Below are 12,751 nucleotides of genomic sequence, written 5' to 3'. Positions count from 1 at the left end.
GTCCGTGGCCCGGGCTGGGTGGGGCGGAGCAAATTGCTCTGAAAGTCCCAGCTCCCCCCCCCCCAGGGGCTCGGAGCTGGCGGGGTTGGGGCTGGCGCGGGGGCAGTTCGCCGGGGGAGCCAGTGTCGGGGTGTCAATGCCCCCCCCCGGCTCCTGTTCCTGCCCCCCAGGGATCGCTGGGCTCTCAGTAATTCCCCCGCCCAGCCCCGTCCCCACAGCCCTGTCGGGGGTGGGGGGTGGAAACGAAGCAGCAGCAGCAAAAAGCACCAGCCAGGTCACCCCCCCCCCCGCCCTGGGTGGAGGCAGAATGAGGACGGGGGATGCTGCGGGGGGAGGGGAGCTGAAATCCGGAGTGACTGAGTGGGACCGGGGTGGGAAGCAGGAGCGGATCAATTGGGGGGCGCGGGGGGGTCAGATCGGACTGAAGGGGACTCGGGACCTGCCCGGCTGCAGCTGGTCCCTCCCTGGAGGGAGTTTTAATGGCCAGTCTGAGCTCCAGGGAAATCTCGGGGGCGGGGCTGGTGCAGAAGGAGGAGGCTGGGAGGAGGCGGGGGGGGGTCCCGTCGCTGTTCCGCGGTCACCAGCAGCCCGGAGAGGCGGAGTCCCGGGGGCTTCCTGGGCTCTGAGCCACGAGCTGGATTCTCATAAATCACCGGAGTGCCCCTCCCCCCAGGCCCGCCCCTTCCCAAACAGGAGCGGGGGGAGGGGGAGCAGAGCCCAGATCCGGGGCCGTCTCCTTGCTGCTCAGCACAGATGCCTCCAGCCACTGACACCCCCTGCAGCCCCTCATCTCCCCAGCAGCCCTGAGTCACAGCAGCACCCCGTGACTCCAACCTGATGGGTCAAAGGGGAGGGTTTGCAGGATCGGGCCCTTGTTGGCTTACTCCTATATTATTGCTCCCTGTTCCATACAGCAGGAGGAGGGATCCAGGAAGGGGGCCTGGGGGAGGGGGAGACTCCAGCCCTGAAGCCCAGGTGGGGAAGGGGCTGAGATCCAGGCAGCTGAAGCTGGTCAGCATGTCAGGAACTGCTTCACATCGGAATTTGCTACTAGTAGCAAAAAGCTAAACTCACTTGGTTTGCAGTAGCAGTCCTCTAACTGCCTATAGACACCTGCCCTGTTGCCTCCCACAAGGCACCCCCGCAGCTGTGTCCTGCCCACTCCCTAACACTCATGAACCTGGGGAACGTAGGTGCTCCTCTGCTTTTATCTTCCCTTCGGGGCCCAATTCAGCCCATCTGCTCAGAGACAGACCAGCAGATCTTAGTTAGTCTCGAAGGTGCCACAAGTACTCCTCCTTCTTTTTATTAATAGTTCTGAGATTGCTTCAGCCAGTTCCTTAAGTGCCCACAGGTGAATTTCATCAGGCACCACCAACTTGAATCCACCTAGCTTATCTAAATATTCTTTAACCAGTTCTTTCCCTCTTTTGGCTGGCATTCCTCCCCCCTTGCTGTTAATATTAATTATGTTGAGTATCTGGTCACAGTTAACCTTTTCTGTGAAGAATGAAGCAAAATAGGCATGATCCACCTCAATGTCAGTGACTAGGACATGGGCAATTATGCCTAGTGGTCAGAGCAGGAGTCAGTAGCCAGGAGTCAGAGCCCAGGGTCAAAACATGAGTCAGGGGCTTGATGCCAGAGCTAGGCATTAGAGCTGAGGTCAGACGTCAGGAATCTGAGTCAAGGGGTCAGAATTGGGTTAGCTAGAACAAAGCAAAACAGAAACAAGGCAGAAGCTATCACAATCATGGGCTATACTTTGAGCAGCCTCTGAACTGCAGCTGGGCTTAAGAGCCGGTCTGCTGAATTTTGCAACCAATCAGGTGCTGTAGCCAATCAAGCAGCCTAGTCCAGACCAGCTGCACTTATTAGGTTGCCCAGAGACTGGTTCTGCTGCAGGCCCTGATTCCTGATACTCAGCTGTCTTGAGGTTGTCAGTTATTAGCTCTCCTTTTTTGCTAAGTACGGGGGGCCTACACTTTCCTTCATCTTTCTCTTGCTCCTAACATATTTACAGAACCTCTTCTTACTGCCTTTTTTGTCCCTAGCTAGCTAGGTGGGACTTGGCTTCTGACTTGGCCTTTCTCAATTTGTCCCTAGATGCCTGTGCTAGTCTCCTGTACTCATTCTTAGCAACTTGTCCATGTTTCCACTTTTTCCTGGATTCTCTTTTGATTTTCAGGTCATTAAAAAGCTCCTGATGGAGCCATATTGGCTTCTTACTGTTCTTCCAATCTTTCCTTCGCATCAGGATAGCTTGCTGTTGCACCTTTAGTAGACTCTCTTTGACAAACTGCCAGCTCTCCTGAGCTCCTTTTTCCTCTAGATTTTCTTCCCATGGGACCAGGGTGAAAGTAACATTAAGCACTTAGCGGTATAGGGCCCTGGTTCTGGGCCCCGGAAGGGGCGGGGCCTCAGGCAGAAGGGGAAGGACTCGGGGGTCATCCTGGCCTGGCCCGTGCTGCCCAGGGTTCTGGCAGCGATTTAAAGGGCCCAGGGCTCCGGTCACTGACACTGCAGTGGTGGCTGGGAGCTCTGGGCCCTTTTAAATCGCTGGCCCTGGAGCAGCTGCCCCTTCCTCCCCACACACAATGGTGGCTGGGGGCGGCGGCAAAAGGGGCAACAACGTTAAAGTGCTTTAAGCAGGTTCCTTAAAGCGCTGCAGCAGCTGTGCTTTAATGTCAGCTGCATATGGGCCGGTACCAACGGCCACTTTTTATCGGTATGCCGTACCGGCCTATACCGGCCTACTTTCACCCCTGCATGGGACCTTAGTTGCTAGTTCTCTGCGTTTGTTAAAGTCTGCTTTCAGAGTCCATTTTCCTTATTCTGCTACTGTCATAAATAGAAAGGGAAGGCGAACCGCCTTTAAATCCTTCCTGGCCAGAGGAAAAACCCTTTCATTTGTAAAGGATGAAGAAGCTAGGATAACCTCGCTGGGACCTGACCAAAATGACCAATGAGGAGACAAGATACTTTCAAAGCTGGAGGGGGGGGCGTGAAAACAAAGGGTCTCTGTCTGTGTGTTGCTTTTGCCGGGACCAGAGCAGGAATGCAGGTCAGAACTCCTGTAAAGGGCTAATAAGCAATCTACTTAGTTAGATATGCGTTAGATTCTGTTTTGTTTAAATGGCTGAGAAAAGAAGCTGTGCTGAATGGAATGGAGATTCCTGTTTTTGTGTCTTCTTATAACTTAAGGTTTTGCCTAGAGGGATTCTCTATGTTTTGAATCCAATTACCCTGTAAGGTATTTACCATCCTGATTTTACAGAGGTGATTCTTTTTACTTCTATTAAAATTCTTCGTTTAAGAATCTGAATGCTTTTTTAATTGTTCTTAAGATCCCAGGGTTTGGGTCTGTGTTCATCTATGCAAATTGGTGAGGATTTTTATCAACCCTTCCCCAGGAAAGGGGGTGTAATGTTTGGGAGGATTTTGGGGGGAAAGACGTTTCCAAATGGACTCTTTCCCAATTATATCCCTGTTAGACGTTTGGTGGTGGCAGTGATAAAGTCCAAGGGCAAAAGGTAAAATAGTTTGTACCTTGGGGAAGTTTTAACCTAAGCTGGCAAAAGTAAGCTTAGGAGGTTTTCATGCAGGTCCCCACATCTGTACCCTAGAGTTCAGAGTGGGGAAGAAACCTTGACAGTAGGTTAGACAAACACCTGTCAGGAATGGTCTAGATAATACTTAGTTCTGCCATAAGTATAGGGGACTGGACTAGATGATCTCTTGAGGTCCCTTCCAGTCCTATGATTCGAATGGAAGCATTCTAACCAAAGGACTGAGGACCTTCCCATGATTTGGAAGCAACCAGAGACTTAACAAGCCAGCAGTTTATTCCATCACTGCTACAAGCCTGAACCAAGAACTTTGCAATTATTGTGTGTATTTTATTCCTTTAACCAATTTTAACTGACACCTTTCTTTCTTTTTATAAATAAACCTTTAGATTTTAGTTACTAAAGAATTGGCAACAGTGTGATTATTGGGTAAGATATGTGTTGTATATTAACCTGTGTGTGTGGCTGGCTCTTTGGGACCAGAAGAACCTTTTATTTGATTAAATTGGTTTTAAAGACCCACTCATCTTTAAATCTATTTTTTTTTTTTTTTTTTTGGGTGGTGACACAAGGACTAGAATACCTAAGGAAACTGCTTTTCTGAATTGTTAGCCAGTGTGGTGAAACAGAAGTTTGCTTTTGTCGCTGGTTTGGTATATCTTATGGGAGAATAACCACCAGTTTTTGGGTGTATCTGCCCTATTTTTCAGTAGTTTGTCCTGAATTTGGTATCCTCAATTGTGACCCATGGAGGCACGGTGACACCCCCTAAAAGAACTCTGGTAAATTGGTGAGACATGATTTCCATTTACAAAATCCATGTTGATTCTTCCCCAACAAATGATGTTTATCTATGTGTCTGATAATTCTGTTTTTTAATATGGTTTGCCTGGTACTGAAATCAGGCTTACTGGCCTGTAATTGCTGGGATCACCTCTGGAGCCCTATTTAAAAATTGGCATCACGTTAGGTATGCTCCAGTCATTTGGTACAGAAGCTGATTTAAATAATAGGTTATAAACCACAGTTAGTAGTTCTGCAGTAATAAAGACCCTTGGTGCAAGTAGCTTGGTGGTGGTCTGTGCAGGCTGCTTAATTCCCAAAGAGGCCTGCCAGCCAGGGGCTCCACGAGCTGAAGGAGGAGCCCATTCACAGTCAGATATTTACAAATGAACATGACCACCATTGTCGTCGGGATAGTTTGTGCTGTAAATTGTTAGTGACAACACATTATTATGGCTCCTCAGATACTAACAATTGTTTTGTACATTAACCTGCTTACAGACATATTTTCCCATGTAATAACACAATACGATTGGATCAAAAACCCCAGTAATTACCCATAATTTCAGTGGGAAATAGGGAAAAGAACACAGGTATTTCTGAAGGAATTTTTATGGAAAAATCGTGTATTTTCATTTTAACCTTTCCCTGTGTGAAAAACTGGGGATAATATGTAGCTTCACCGGCTCAGGCCACCTAGAAATCAGCAGACTGGATGAAAAGCCAAATGACTCCATCACAAGATAATTTAAGGGTGTTTATTTTCAAATAATCAAAGTAAGGAGAGGGCGCTCTGCCATAAATTGCATATAACGAATAATCTTCAAAATTAAATTGTTACTTTGAAAATGTTCATATGACATCACATTTAAAACAAACAGTAGTCCTGGCAATGCCATGTGATGTGCCTCCTCTCATACTTTGCTCAACTCTCTCTTCAAGAAGTTAGGCGAAATCACTAATTTCAAGGAATTAGACCAATCAATCACTATTCTTACAGAGCATTCCAGAAGGTGGTGGACAGAACCCAGAGGAATTGTGATGAATTTCCTGGAACAACTTTTGTTTTTTTGTACTCTAAAACTCACATGACAACAGAAATAACACCCTTTGGACTGATGTATGGCTGAGAAGAAAGGTTTCCCAATGAACTTTCACGGAATTGCATGGTAAGTGTCTTTAAGTCCCAGAGTCTTTAATACAATTAAGTTAATTTGTAATTATTCAGTTAAGGAACACAATCCCTTCTCTATTTCTTTACCAGACTAAATTTGTTGTGTCTTTATAACAAAGAACACAAAGAGCCCTGCAGTACATTGAAATCAACAGTGGACATTGACAGCATGTTCGTTGCAAATAATATTTCTAAAAAAAATCAAACAAAAAACAATATGGTAGAAGAGATTTCTATATATAGGAAAATAGCATTTGGGGTTGGGGACCTTGTTTTGTTAATTGATGTGAGAAGAAGAAAGGGAGGGTCATAACTTGATTACCGACTGTATGTAGCCAGAATGTTAAAAATAACGTCAATGAACAGGAACGTTGTTGTAGAACCTGGTGAGCGTTAACTGAAATATTTTGCTTAATTCTGTGGCACCATTTTTTTTTTCACCTGTTACTTTTCAAATGTGCAGTGCCAGTCCTGTGGGAGGTGGGTGCATGTGCCCTGCCTTCCAGAGGGAACCAGCCCAGACAATGAGGAGAGAGAGCAGCTGCACATGTGTGTTGTGTAGTTGTGATGTTTATGACACATGTTGTACATTGTAACTGAGCAAACCAGTCTGACAGTTTAATAATTATTTTGTTAGCATAACTATTTTGAATTTCTTGAAATGACGCAGTTGAAATATAAATGATGCTAGTTACAGAAGTTCAACTTGAATGGAGATTTCAGGGAAGAATCACAAAATAAATGTAAATAATTCTACTTCTTAAAGTATGTCTAGATGCTTTTTTTTGAAATACTGTTAAAATGTAAATTAAAATATTCTGATATTTACACCTTAGATCATCACATTTTCTAAATTAGAACAAGATCTCTTTTTATTTTGTCCTCTCCATAGTTTACATTGAGATTTCACAGGGGTCGAAATTTTGACAGGAGTGAATGACCCCCATCCCCCACCATCTGCTACCCCTGGGCAAGTGTCGTACCAATAAAATAAAAACCAGCAGGATCTTATTAAAGGGACAAGGCAAAATGCCACATTTATTGTAAATATAATAAAAAGAAATTCACACTGTCGTATTGTTACTTATTCCTTACTTAACTATATATATATATATTCGTTCGTTCATTCATTCATTCATTCATACCAGTTCTGCATAGGAGTTCTAGTTACCAGCCTAGAAGTTGCTGGTGACAGAGTACTGGCCAGGTAACCTGTACACGAGAGTGGAGCCGAGTCCGTGTCAGATGCGCATCCGATGCTCCTGAAGGGTAGTGGCAGAACTGGAGACTCAAAGTTCTCAGTCCTTAGTGTCCATTTTCATAGGAATTTCTTCCTGTGCCAGTCCGTGGAATTTGCTTTGTCATATTGTTAGTCATGACGGCTCCAGGACGGCTGTCAGGTGCTCATCAGCTTTCTTCATCCTTTGAATTGGTCGGATGGATCCCAGTTTGCCCTCCGGTGGGGTTCTCTGGTTGTCTCCACCTGGCGTCTTCTTCGGCCAATTGATGTTAAATTCCTAGGCTGGCACTTCCCTGATTATTCAAAACCCACCATTCATTCACATACATTCCTTACTTTAATAAAAACACATTTCTCATTGCACTGAGCATTGTTATTTTATTTGAGATTCCCTGTCTCTTAACATTCCTTCGGTATTGACTTTCTTTTATCATACAAAGGTGTTATTTATTTGAGACTCCCCGTTTTTTAACATTCCTGATCCAAACTATAGAGGGTGGGAGTCTCTATCTGACATTTCTATGAGCGCCTCTCCGATTTTCGGCTCTTCGCAGGCGTTACAAAAAAGCATGCCAATCTCCATCACAAAGTATCCGTTTGCAAAGTAGAGCCAATTGAACATAACCATTTAAGAAAGTCACGTTAATTGATTGGTTTACATTTATAAGCGTCAATCTCAATTACAATCAAGGGAAAGCGTCAATACAGAGAAAGAAAAGGAGTACTTGTGGCACCTTAGAGACTAACGTCGGCTAACGTTACTCTGTTACTCTGAAACCTGTCACAATACATCGAAAGCAGAATCAATTGAGCAGTTTAGTTTTACAAGCGTGAATCTTAATAACCAGTGAGAGAAAGTATCACTTCAGAGAAAGCAGAGCCAATTGAGCGGTTTGCAAGGTACGGTTTGCAAGCTTTAATACAGAATTGTAAATCAATATTGCAGATTTACAATTATGTCAAATGGAAGAATTATAAATGTTATAAATGCAGATTTTCAAATACTATAAATCAATATTGCAGGCTTACAATTTATTATGAACAGAATCACAAATATTAAGAATATGCCTACACAATCCCTGGGCAACCTTGCTGCATGGCTATTGCCAGCTGCCCCAACCCAGAGGTGGCTGCATTTCATGCACTGGGGCTGTGATATACCATAGGGATTAGGCAAGCTGAAGACTCAGAAGTAGACCTAAAAACCTGTATCTATGGAAACTGAGGCAGTAACACACCTATCCTCCTTTCAGGTATTTTGTTCATCCCTTTCCTGGTGACACGTGAAACTGGATCATACCAACTTCAGGATAGAGACCATGCAGTTCCCACTAAGTGTCTCTACAGCACCTAGCACAGCTCTTCAGGGCAGAGACAGTCTCTTACTACACACAGATACAGCACCGAGCACAATGGGATTCTGTTCTGTGGGAGCCACACATCACTGAACATTAAATCCCACCAAATGAGGGTAAATCCATCCTCATCATCGTATCCACTCATTATACTCCACACCTGAACATAGCCATTATATGAACAACATGACCCCATATCTCAATGTCTGTACTTTGACCCGTTAAACTTTTACCCCCAATCGGGGAGATTGCAGATTATGTATTCCTTACGCCATCTGTTCCTAAATCGAATTTCGCACCCCTTGAGAATCTGTACCTTATTCCCTGATAACCAGAAACTTCTATGCTTAAATTCTGTACCGTTTTCTTTTTACTTCAACATCATCTTAATAAAATTATTAAATCTGCAAATAATAGTACATCATTCATGTGTCCTGGGAGGCCCGTTAGCCCACCTTTGGGGGCTGTAAAAGCAACAATAGGGCTGCTGCAATATCAGGGTCTCCCAAATAACCTCTGATCTCCACCCAAGCCCGTGTCCCCCTTTGCAGAGCAGGGGGTTGGGAGTCAGTTTCACAAGCCACTGCTACGTAGGAAGATCACAGCTTACCTCGTCCAGGGACTTCATGGCTGCAGCACTCCTTGCGGGTCAGGTCCCTGCTCCATCTCCCCCTCTCTGTACATTAGCTGAGCGGGGAGCCCGAACTCCCCTCTTCACACACATCATGTCTTCCCCCATTGCTAGGGCAAGGAAAAACCCAGGAAAAAAGCCCGCTGCAAGGGGACTGCAATACACACAGGGGCGTGGCCATATACTCTATTAGCATCCTGATCCTGGATTGGACAAGGCACCAGAGCCTTAACTACATCCGCTGTTGAAATGAATAAACACACTTTTGCAGTGAAGACCATGCCTGGGAGACTCCTACCTCAAGCCCCTAACTTCTGGTTGAGCTAGAAATTATTTGCAACATTTAAGAGCCCACTGACTGAAAGAGATTAAACACACACAACATTTCTCCATTTTATCTTTGTGCAATTGACAGCACTCTGTGTAGTCAGGTTTCAGAGTAGCAGCCTTGTTCGTCTGTATTCGCAAAAAGAAAAGGAGGACTTGTGGCACCTAGAGACTAACCAATTTATTTGAGCATAAGCTTTCATGAGCTACAGCTCATTTCATCGGATGCATAACGTGGAAAATACAGTGAGGATGTTTTTATACACAGAGACCATGAAAAAATGGGTGTTTTATCACTTCAAAAGGTTTTCTCTCCCCCTACCCCACTCTCCTGCTGGTAATAGCTTATCTAAAGTGATCACTCTCCTTACACTTTGGAGTTGTCACTTTGGATGGGCTATCACCAGCAGGAGAGTGAATTTGTGTGGGGGGGTGGAGGGTGAGAAAACCTGGATTTGTGCTGGAAATGGCCTAACCTGATGATTACTTTAGATAAGCTATTACCAGCAGGACAGTGGGGTGGGAGGAGGTATTGTTTCATATTCTCTGTGTATATATAAAGTCTGCTGCAGTTTCCACGGTATGCATCTGATGAAGTGAGCTGTAGCTCACGAAAGCTCATGCTCAAATAAATTGGTTAGTCTCTAAGGTGCCACAAGTCCTCCTTTCCTTTTTGCGAATACAGACTAACACGGCTGTTACTCTGAAACCTCTCCTTACACTGTGTATGATAATCAAGGTGGGCCATTTCCAGCACAAATCCAGGGTTTAACAAGAATGTCTGAGGAACCAGGGGGAGGAATAAACAAGGGGAAATAGGTTACCTTGTATAATGACTCAACCACTCCCAGTCTCTATTCAAGCCTAAGTTAATTGTATCCAATTTGCAAATGAATTCCAATTCAGCAGTCTCTCGTTGGAGTCTGTTTCTGAAGTTTTTCTGTTGTAAAATTGCAACTTTGGTCACGCGATTACAGACATGAGAGAGTGAAGAAGAGTGAAGCCTGTTGATTGTTCTTTAGCCACTTGGATGTGCTGCAGTGCAGCTGCTCACAATGCCCATAGAGGCAGGGGTAGGAAAATGGCAGTCCAGCCTTAGAGTTGCTCATGCCAAGCCACTGGCCAGGAGGCCTGGACATGAGGAGGGAGCAGGGCCTTGTCAGATGCACATCTGATGCTCCTGGAAGTTGGTTTGCAGAATCAGACCCCCACAGAAGCATTCACCAAACCTTCGGAAGCTGTGCACTGCTTCAGGGCAATACAATCAGTCATGTCTCTCTCCCCCCACACCCTCCACATGTGTATTCGTCAAGACCTAATCATCTTTATTTATACCTCTTCTGTACCCCTCTAACTAGTGCTTCATACACATCCCCAGGGGAAGGGGAGGGCAAATGAGTGCACCCCACACTCAGAGAGACACTGACCTGGGAGCGATTTCTAGACACGGTTGAAAATCTTTTCCAAAGGAAGGATTGTCTGTAGAAAAGTGACTATTTTTGGAATGCAAGGGTTTTTCAGGAAAGATTGTCAAGATGGTAGGAATTTCCTGGTTTCACAATATTGTTCTGACACTTTTAAAATCAATCTTTTGTTCACTGTATACTCTCTTCCATGCCTCTACCCCCTTTGACCCAAAACCTGAGTTTGTTTTGGGTTAAAGTGGGTGGAGGCATGGAAGAGTAGCAGCCGTGTTAGTCTGTATCTGCAAAAAGAAAAGGAGGACTTGTGGCACCTTAGAGACTAACAAATTTATTTGAGCGTAAGCTTTCATGAGCTACAGCTCACTTCATCGGATGCATGCAGTGGAAAATACAGCGTGGAGATTTTATATACATAGAGAACATGAAAAAATGGGTGTTACCATACAGACTGTAACAAGAGTGATCAGGAAAGGTGAGCTATTACCAGCAGGAGAGCGGGGGCTGGGGGGGGAGGGGGCGAGGGGTGAAGAAAACCTTTTGTATTGATAATCAAGGTGGGCCATTTCCAGCAGCTGACAAGAACAGTAGGGGGGGAAATAAGGGGAAATAGATTTACTTTGTGCAATGACACATCCCCTCCCAGTCTTTATTCAAGCCTAAATTAATTGTATCCAGTTTGCAAATTAATTCCAATTCAGCAGTCTCTCCTTGGAGTCTGTTTTTGAAGTTTATTGTTGTTGAAGAATTGCCACTTTTAGGTCTGAGTTCGAGTGACCAGAGAGATTGAAGTGTTCTCCGACTGCTTTTTGAATGTTATAATACTTGTGTCCATTTATTCTTTTACGTAGAGACTGTCCAGTTTGGCCAATGTACATGGCAGAGGGGCATTGCTGGCACATGATGGCATATATCACATTGGTAGATGTGCAGGTGAACGAGCCTCTGATAGTGTGGCTGATGTGATTAGGCCCTGTGATGGTGTCCCCTGAATAGATATGTGGACACAGTTGGCAACGGGCTTTGTTGCAAGGATAGGATCCTGGGTTAGTGGTTCTGTTGTGTGGTGTGTGGTTGCTGGTGAGTATTTGCTTCAGGTTGGGGGGCTGTCTGTAGGCAAGGACTGGCCTGTCTCCCAAGATCTGTGAGAGTGATGGGGTGTCCTTCAGGATAGGTTGTAGATCCTTGATGATGCATTGGAGAGGTTTTAGTTGGGGACTGAAGGTGATGGCTAGTGGCGTTTTGTTATCTTCTTTGTTGGGCCTGTCCTGTAGTAGGTAACTTCTGGGTACTCTTTTGGCTCTGTCAGTCTGTTTCTTCACTTCAGCAGGTGTGTATTGTGGTTGTAAGAATGCTTGGTAGAGATCTTGTAGATATTTGTCTCTGTCTGAGGGGTTGGAGCAAATGCGGTTGTATCGTAGAGTTTGGCTGTAGACAATGGATCGTGTGGTGTGTCCTGGATGGAAGCTGGAGGCATGTAGGTAAGTATAGCGGTCAATAGGTTTCCAGTATAGGGTGGCGTTTATGTGACCATCGCTTATTAGCACCGTAGTGTCCAGGAAGTGGATCTCTTGTGTGGACTGGTCCAGGCTAAGGATGATGGTGGGATGGAAATTGTTGAAATCATGATGGAATTCCTCAAGGGCTTCTTTTCCATGGGTCCAGATGATGAAGGTGTCATCAATGTAGCACAAGTAGAGTAGGGGCATTAGGGGACGAGAGCTGAGGAAGCGTTATTCTAAGTCAGCCATAAAAATATGGGCATACTGTGAGGCCATGCGGGTACCCAAAGCAGTGCCGCTGGTTTGAAGGTATACATTGTCCCCAAATGTGAAATAGTTATGGGTGAAACACCATGAGGAAGACTGATCATGGAATCCTGCATCCAGTTTTGGTGTCCACCTTTGAAAAAAGATTTGGAAATATTGGAGATGGGGCAGCAAAAAGCAATGAAACATTTTGAGGGCTGGAGAAAAATGCCTGCTCATGAGCTATTGAAAGAGCTCAGCCTGTTTAGATGATAAAAAAGATTGGGAGGTAACGTCATTGAAGTGTCGAAGTGACTTCATGGAGAGAAAATATCGGGTATGAAAGGGCTCATTAATCTAGCAGAGAAAAGAATAACAAGACCCAGTGGCTGGAAACTCAAAAGAGACCAATTCATATTAGAAAGAGGGTACACATATTCAACCGTGAGGATGAATCACCAAAGGAAGAAACTAGAAAGGGAAGTGGTGGGAATACCCCACCT

This window comes from Eretmochelys imbricata, chromosome 14 (assembly GCF_965152235.1).
Source record: "Eretmochelys imbricata isolate rEreImb1 chromosome 14, rEreImb1.hap1, whole genome shotgun sequence".
Classification (NCBI taxonomy): Eukaryota; Metazoa; Chordata; order Testudines; family Cheloniidae; genus Eretmochelys; species Eretmochelys imbricata.
Note: the sequence above shows the minus strand (reverse complement) of the source record.